The sequence below is a fragment of the Mchenga conophoros genome, linkage group LG14, assembly GCF_057382185.1.
Source record: "Mchenga conophoros isolate Kocher_MC1m ecotype Shallow Benthic linkage group LG14, M_conophoros_male_GT1.1, whole genome shotgun sequence".
In the NCBI taxonomy this organism is placed as follows: domain Eukaryota; kingdom Metazoa; phylum Chordata; class Actinopteri; order Cichliformes; family Cichlidae; genus Mchenga; species Mchenga conophoros.
In genome coordinates this window covers 8,407,701-8,416,685 of record NC_140539.1, presented here as the reverse complement: position 1 = coordinate 8,416,685, position 8,985 = coordinate 8,407,701, and the positions used below count along the sequence as shown (strand labels likewise).

Here is an 8,985-nt window from a genome sequence, read left to right as displayed (position 1 = left end):
GCAGCCCCTCTGAAGTCATCAGAGATGCTTGTTGTTCTTGGCTTCATCTCTGAGAAATGAGTTTGCACTGACAGAAGTGTCTTAGCTTGTGTGTACATGTCTTAAAAATCTGACAAACTGACAGTTGGTAGTTTGATAAACTGTTCTGGCCTTCAAAGCCTTGGCTAGTCCATTGGGCTTGATTTTATTTATTGAATTCATATGTAATGTTCCATTTATTTGCTTCAGTTTGTGACATCTAACATATCCTTGATATATTCCAAGAGTCAGTGTTTTCACATCATGCAATAGAGTTAAAACGTTGGGTTACTTAACGTAATCCCTGGTTCTTTGATAACAGAGTGAGGTGTTTCACTATGGGAATCGCCTCGGCGTGACCAACTACGGAAGCTCCAATGACACCACGTCTGTCTATGACAGACCTGTCGAGCTGTGCTCAGGGCTCCGCCCCCTCGTACTAACACGGCCGACCAGCTCCTCCTAACTCATTCCAAGCAGATTTCTTTTTTTTTTTTTTTTTTTTTTTTGGCCTGTCCCGTTTGGCTCTTTTGCCATCAGAATTGTTGTCTAAAGGCAAAGAAAGATGCCCAACGGATTTACTTTACCAAACTGACCATCCCAGCCTTGCCGTAATGGTCCATTTGATTCACCTTTTATTGTTTATTTTATTTTCACTTACTGAATACGGGACAGACTTGACTGGGGGAAAGAAGGGGAGAAAGAAAGAGGGAAAGAGAAACAGCTGAGAAGAGGGACGGGGGAGAAGGGCAAAAGACAAAAACCAACAGAACGGGCAGAGAAAAAAAAATGCATATATCAATCACCTGGATCACCTGCTGAGAAAGAAAAAAGAAAGCAAGCAGAAGAGAACAAGAGTAATAGAATAAACAACATCACAATGATATATGGGAATATGACAGTAAATACTAAATGTTAAACATTATTGTGCAGCACATAAGATCAACAGAACACAGTGTGCTTTGAGGTAGGAGCCAAAAAGGGTGTAGTTTGTGGGTGTGATCACCCGTGTGTACACCTGTGAGCATGGACGCGCTTGTTTTTTGTTTTTTAAAAGGTTCCTTCATGTAATAATCTGCTAGAGGGTGTGGGGGGGCCACAGCCCCGTCCTCCAGGGCGTGAAGCAGGTGTGGAGGAGATCAAAACTCCAGACATCCAGAGGCCCCCAGAACACAAGAGACCAAGGAAGACCAACAGAGGGGCAGCTGCGCCACTGTCCCGGAAAGAGCTGAGGAGAGTCCCAGATGAGGGCTCACTCAGCAGCCGCGGAGCAGAAGCCAGGGGGAGTTGCAGTGACGCGCCCGTGAGCTCCGCCGGCAGCCAGCTGCGCCTGAGTGACCGAGCCCCAGGCCGAGAGGCCGGGGGCACCCCACCTCCGAAGTGGCCCGAGCGAGCCCCAGGCTCCAGGCCCCGATAAGCGGCCGCCAAGGAGTGAGCCGGTGTGTACCTGGACGCCCATCCCCGGACACAAAGAACCACCAACGCACCGACACCTGAGGGGGTCCGCCACTGGCAGGGGAAGTGGTGGTAGGGGGAGATAGGCCTCCAAACCTTGGAGGGCCTGAGATGTCCCCAGAGAGGTGGCGCCTGACACCCAGCCTGACATATAGACACAGACATACAGGCACACACAGATACAAACATCCATTCCCACCCTCATGCTCTCATATGCACTTACTCCACACTCAACCAACGTGGAGACAGACATAAAGAGACGTTGTACACACGATCACACTCCCCAAGCGTACTCTACAAACCGGGTCTAGGTGCCCCCGCCCCTGGAGGGGGGAACTGCACCCAGACCCAGGTGGTGTTTCCCTTTTCCCTGCGGTGGGGGGAGGCAGACCGCCCCGACTCCGCAGCAGCAGGAAGGCTCCACACTCCAGACCGCAGTCGGACGGCCAACTCCTCCTCCTAGTCTTAGCCCCCCTGCTCCAGCAGGTCGCAGAGAATGGGGGTGAGAGAAGACTCCAAACCTCCCTCCACCCGCTCATTGTAATGTTGATGCATGTGTGTTCTAAGGTGCATTTAAAACCCAGGAGGGCTTGGAGCTACCTGCCAGAGAGCAGCAGGTAAGCGCATGGTCCCTCCTGCTAGCCCTCAATGTCTACGTGTATTTAAAATTGAGAGGTGGGCAACGATGCCAGGGGTGGGGTGTACACCCTGATGGTACTTTGCACTCCGTGTATCGTGCCCACCCCCAAGATCCTATATGTATGTGTAATGAGAGTGTGAGTAATGTGAATGTCTAAGTTGTGGGATAAAATTGAGGCAGAGGCAGCCAGAAGGGGACAGGGGGGGGGGGGGGGGTAGCCTCCTCTGCACCCTGGTGACATACCCCTAGTCCAAGGCCCTGCATGTGTGGGTGGTTGTGGTGGAGCGGGAAGAGGGAGGCAGCTGGAGATGGGGAGGGAAGGGAGGGAGGGGCAAGTGACCCCTCCCTGGGGCCAGCTCCCCCGCTGACCCCAGTAGGCACCCCCATACTCCGCGACCCGCCAGGGAAAGGGGGCCCAGGCCCATCCAGACCGGGCCCAGTGCAGCAGCGCCGCCCGGCCCCACAGAGCCCGGGACAGTCCACCCAACCCCACCACAGAGAAAACTGCACCCACCCCACCATCCACTCATCTTCCAGACTACATAAGACAATAAACACCCAGGCTGAGATCTTCCTCCACCTCTCCTGTATCTCCCCCTCCTGCAGAGGGAGCTCCTGAGGAGAGGAAAGCTCCTGCAAGATGTGACAATCTCCCCCACCAGTTGAAGAGCCCCCCAGGTGGCTCGACGCACCGGCGGCACCCTGCTCCAGGGCTGGGCCCCCATGCAGATTTCTTTCCGTGCCTAAGCAAGGGGGGAAGTGTTGGTGAAACACCTCACTCTGTTATCAAAGAACCAGGGATTACGTTAAGTAACCCAACGTTCTTTTTCTAACTTCGCTCGGTGTTTCACTATGGGAGATATGGCCCACTCCCGGATTGCGCCAGCTCCCGAAGCTACTCTCCAGTGCTACTCCAGGATCTCAGGTCGAACCTGAGGCACCAGAATCCAGCACCGTCTGAGCCAGGGATGACTGTGCAACATCCAGCCGATAAAACCGGACAAACGTGTGCGGCGTAGCCCAGCTTGCTGCCGCACAAATATCCTGGACTGATACACCTCTGAACAACGCCCAGGATGTGGCCACACCCCTAGTGGAGTGTGCTCGGAGTCCCGGGGGGGCCTGCAAGCCCTTACAGCTATAAGCCAGAGCTAAGGCCTCTACAATCCAATGAGCTAGTCTCTGGCGTGATACGGGCCTGCCCTTGTGAGGGGAGGCCCAGGAAACAAACAGCTGATCCGACTTCCTGAATCCAGCTGTTCTGTCAACATAAGTCCCCAAGGCCCGGACAGGGCACAAAGTGTTCAGCCTCTGCTCCCTCTCGGAAGAGAATGGAGGGGGGTGAAAAGCTAGGAGCTCTACTGTAGGGCACCTGTATGATGTTTCCAACACTTTAGGGACAAAGGCTGGGTTAGGCCTCAGGAGTGCTTTAGTGAGTCCCGGGGCCAACTCTAGACAAGAGGGGTGAATAGACAGAGCCTGTAATTCACTAACTCGCTTGGCTGTGGTTAGAGCCAACAGCAGACTGGTTTTAAGAGAGAGAAACTTCAACCCCACTGCCCCAATAGGCTCAAAGGGGTGGTGGGAGAGGGCGTCTAAAACGACTGACAGATCCCATAAAGGGACCAGTGGTCTAGAAACTGGGAGCGTTCGACGCGCTCCTCTCATGAAGCGACCTACAAGGGGGTGCTGCCCAGCAGGTTTATCACCAAACCCCACGTGGCAGGCTGAAATAGCTGCTAAATAGACCTTTATAGTGGAAAAAGCTTTCCTTTTGTCCAGCAAGTCTTGAAGAAAACACAACAGCTCCACCACTGAACACTGAAAAGGGATAATCTGCTTTTCATGGCACCACTCCTCAAAAACACGCCATTTACTGCTGTAAATGGAACGGGTGGAGGAGGCTCTGGCATTCTGAATGGTTTCAATAACCTTCGGAGGCATGCCTGCTGCCTTCAAATTCCACCTTTCACGGGCCAGGCCCAGAGAGCAACCTGGTCTGGATGGGGATGGTATATCTCCCCCCGCGCCTGAGACAGAAGGTCCCTGCGGATGGGGAGTGGCCATGGCTCGTCCACCAGAAGCTGGATGATTTCTGCTATCCAGTGTTTGGATGGCCACCGTGGAGCTATTAAAATCAGAGATAGCCCCTGATCCCTCACTCTGATCAGTGTTGGGGAGATCAGGCTGAGGGGAGGGAAAGCATACAGCAGAGTTTTTGGCCAAGGATGGGCCAGCGCATCCACGCCCAGTGGCGCGTGTGCGTCTGACAGGGAGAAAAACAGGGGGCACTGTGTGTTTTCTCGCGAGGCGAAGAGATCTACGGCAGCCCGGCCGTATCTCTGCCAAATCTGCTCCACCACCTGTGGGTGAAGCCTCCATTCTCCGAACAGTGGATTTCCTCTGGACAGGAGGTCCGCCCCCCTGTTCAGAATTCCTGGCACGTGAGTTGCCCGAAGGGAGAGGAGCCGAGTGCTGCTCCACATAATTATTTCCCTGGCTAACCTGTGTAGCTGCCGGGAACGGGTGCCGCCCTGGCGGTTGATATAAGCAACTACAGTGGAGTTGTCTGTTTTCACTAAAACATGTTGACCCCGGAGATACGGCAGAAAATGCCGTAAGGCTAGGAGCACCGCGCGGAGCTCCAGCACATTTATGTGATTCAGAGTGAGTCTCTGTGACCAAACGCCATTCACTGCTCTGCCCATCATAGTTGCACCCCAACCTGACAGGGATGCATCTGTGGTCAGCGTCACCCTGGATGATACTGCCCCGAGCGGTACCCCCGCCGCGAGAGCTGTCGGGCTCCTCCAGGGCCGGAGAGCCGCAATACACGGCTGCGTTATTTTTACACCACGACTGAGATGTCGGCGAGGGCACAGCTGCAGAGAAGCGACCCACCGCTGAAAATCTCTCATCATAAGCAGCCCCAAGTGTACCAACAATATCACCGAGGCCATGAGGCCGAGGAGGCGGAGACAGAGTCGGAACCGCACGACTTTCCCCAGCTGAAAACGGGAAAGACAGTGAGTGAAGGATGCGATCCTCCGCTCAGAAAGTGCGATACGATAAGAGATGGAGTCTATTCTGAGCCCCAGATACTCTGTAAACTGTGCGGGTTCCAAGTGGCTCTTTTCCAGGTTGATAGTGAACCCAAGCTCCGTGAGGTGATTCACCACCACCTCGGAGTCTTTGATCGCCTGCTCGCGCGATCGTGAGCATATTAGATAATCGTCTATGTAAGAAAATATTCTGATGCCGCTGTTCCTTAACGGAGACAGCGCTGCCTCCACACATTTGCTGAACACCCTCGGAGCTAAGGATAGCCCGAATGGGATAGTTTGAAACTCGTACGCTACGCTCTGATAAGCGAACCTGAGATATTTCCTGTGTGGAGGATAAATGGCGATGTGAAAATATGCGTCTGATAGGTCGATTGTAACAAACCAATCGCCTGTGTGAATTGAGCGACAAAGCGTCTTGTGTGTGAGCATTCTGAACGTGTACTTTCTCAAATGCTTGTTTAACACACGCAGATCCAGAATAGGACGGAGCGACGTTCCGTCCTTTTTCGGGATGAGGAAATAGCGGGAGTAAAAGCCCTGCTGAGCTTCTTCGCTCGGAACCGCTCCGATCGCCTGTTTGTGTAACAGGGAGGATATTTCCTCCTCCAGCACATTCGCTGAATCGCGACTGGCCACAGAAGCTAACACTCCGCCGAATCTCGGTGGTTTTGCCGCAAACTGTAGTCTGTAACCATGGGAAATGGTTGACAAGACCCAGGGATGAACTGCGCATGCGCGCCACCGCTCCAGCCGCGCTGCGAGCGGGCCTCTGAAGAAGCGGTAGCGTGACGTCACCCCTGTCTCCCGGAAGGAGTTGGGGCTCTCCCCCTCGGGAAGAGCGTGAGCTCCCCCCGCTGGGAACAAAGACAAATTGCAGTGATTTTCTTTTGTTTTTATTTTGAAACTGGGGGGACATTCTGCCCTTGGCAAACTGCCTGGCTGCAGAGATGCACGTTTTATTTCTTTTGTTACCCCCAAACCACAGTGAAGTGTCTGGTGACTCTGGGCAGTGCTTGGTGACACAGACAGTGTTTAGAAGTGTTTGGTGACACTGCGCCATTTGTCCACAAGTCTGTCCTCCCTGAACTGGAGGAGGAGACTGAGAGGGTGCTCCTGGTGAACTGGAAACTTCCGGAGACCCTGAACTTTGGAGTGATTTGGTTACCCCTTCTAACACCTTCCTTCTCTTTGGGGAAGAAAAGAGGGGTGACACAGAATGCTGCAGGTGTGCTAGGCTGACCGCTTATTTTTCCCCTCTCCGGGGTGTGACGGCTTGTTCTTTGCAGCAACTGCTGCAAAGGAATGCTTGCCCCAAGGTCTTCGGTTCTCTACCTTGGCCTGGTGGGCACCCTGCTGGCCTCCTGCTCCTCTCTGCATTCTGACCCCACTCTGTCTCCCTCTCGCAGCTGCTGCTGTTGCTGCAAAGCCAGCTCTTGGCACCTGCTGGGGCTGAGAGTTAGGTTTTCTGGGTAAGCAGAGATTGAATGCTTCACCCTCCTGCTTTCTGCGGGTGCTTGTTTCTCTCATTCTCTCCAGGGCTGGGCCAAAGAGACCCTTGGTTGGGTCATAGGCTGCATCCATGACCTCAGCCTTCTGAGCATCACCCAGGCCTGACAGGTTTAGCCACAAGGCTCTCTCACCCGAGACTGCAAGGCCCATAACGCGACCACACCCTTGGACTGCTCCCCTGGAGGAGCGAAGAATGAGATCATTAACCACGCAGATTTCATCCCAGAGGGCTGGGTTCGGGGAACCCGAGTCAAGCTGACGGCCCATGTCTTCCAGAATTTCTGCCTGATATGCTGATAGCAGTGTGACTGCATTAAGCGAGCACACTGACTGTGCAGCATATTTGTATGTCCTTTGATAAATAGATGCCGTGAGGCGATCTATCTTGTTGGGCAAAGAAATGCTAGAAGAAGCTGAGATTGCCCTGCGGTTAGGGTGAAGGTGATACGCCACTGAAGGCTCCACTGCTGGGGGTTCAGTCAGCCCCAGTTCACCCATCCCCTGGATCTCAAGCTTAGAGCAGCCCTTGGTCGGAAGCTTGCTTTTAAAAGGGCTTGACCAATAGCGACTCATTTCTTTCATGCAGGCTGGGACTGCTGGCAGAAGCTGCTTTGATGGCGGCAAGGCTGGTGGGAGCCTCTTGCCGTCATACAAGTCACGTTCTGCCCCTTCGGCATCCTGGGCGGCTGGCCATGGGATGCCTAGCTTGGCAGCAGCCCGTTTACAGACCTCGTACAAATTGCTGTCCACCAGGGGTGCAACTTCAGCCCCACTCGGTGGCCTGGACTGCTGGGGAGCTCATCCATGTCCTCCAGGTTGAGGAGGTCGGAGTCGGCATCGCCCTCCGCGTCCTCGCCACCCGGCTTGCCCACGTTTTGATCGAGGAGGTCCTCGAACGATGGGGGCATGAGCGGGGACTCTTCTTCCATCATGTCCGCCCAGCTTGTGGAGGCTCGCGGATGACGGATATCGCTCGTAGCAGTAGCAGCCGACAGGCAGGGGTCCTGACTGTTCGTTACGGCTACTCTCAGCCTCCTTTCCAGGACTTTCTCTGGCATCAAAGCACAGTGTGGGCATCCCTGAGGGTCCGCCAGTGAAGCCTGAGCATGCTTGGCACCCATACAGACGATGCACATTGGATGAGGGTCCCTGCCCGAGATGGTGGCACCGCATGATGCGGGGCACGGGCGGGATGCAGCCTCTTTAGCCTTCGGCTCCGACCTTTTGGCGGGAGTAGGAGCCGTAGACATGGTTAGCGGAAAGGGGTGAGACTAGGCTACACCAGGCTCGTCTCGACACGTTAGCCCGTAAGTAGCTAGGACTAGCAGCGGGTGTTAAATCCGATCTAGTCGCGGCGGGAGTCAGCTCGTCATGACACGTTAGCTGCACTCCGCTAGCCAATATCGTTAGCAACTTAATGCTAACCGAACCCTACGTAGACCAACAAGTTAATGCTAGTGAGACGCTAATGTGGTTCGTGGCCTGCTAACAAGTTAATGCTAGCCGGACACTGAACGAACAGCTCGCCGTAACGCGTTAGCCCGAGTCACACAACGTCGGCTACCTCGCTAACTAAAACCAGGAACCGCTGGGACAGCTCGCCTGACGCGGTTGCTGTTCCACAGTGCAACTCTAAGTACGCTTCTTTCGAAGGACTTACTCAGCACGATCCAAACTGGAACCGGAAAAACTGCGTTCGGCGACGTACTCCTACACGGGACGCCTGAGAACTGTTAAGCAGCTAATCAAGTTAGCCTGGATGCGCTGAGGGAGCTCAAAGTAGTTTCTCACGGGAAGAAAGCGAGAATGAGTTAGGAGGAGCTGGTCGGCCGTGTTAGTACGAGGGGGCGGAGCCCTGAGCACGGCTCGACAGGTCTGTCATAGACAGACGTGGTGTCATTGGAGCTTCCGTAGTTGGTCACGCCGAGGCGATTCCCATAGTGAAACACCGAGCGAAGTTAGAAAAAGAACTCTAACTTTCAGCTCTTTCTATGGACTGCTACGTTCAAAAACAATGCTCTGGAAAAGTGTTAAACTCAGAATTTAAACTACATATCTTTACATTCATGGATGTGTATTCCACATTTGCATGTATGCATATATGAATTCTGCTACTGTAAATCATCTTGTTGTAAGCTACTACTTTGTTTATAAAACTTTTATTCTTCCTGCACCTTTGTCTTTTTGGGTGTGTGTGACAGACATGTAGCTCATGAAAAATTCTATTTTTGCTATATTTTGAATTATATATGGAACGAAGATACTGCTACATATACATATATAATGTTTTTCCTGCTT

General features: G+C 53.4%; 2 pseudogenes; both read right to left on the bottom strand.

Annotated features, from left to right (window-relative positions):
• Positions 1-2,948: 2,948 nt before the first annotated feature.
• LOC146559200 (uncharacterized) lies at positions 2,949-5,911 on the bottom strand (annotated as a pseudogene).
• Positions 5,912-6,408: 497 nt separating this feature from the next.
• LOC146559199 (uncharacterized) lies at positions 6,409-8,017 on the bottom strand (annotated as a pseudogene).
• Positions 8,018-8,985: the final 968 nt, after the last annotated feature.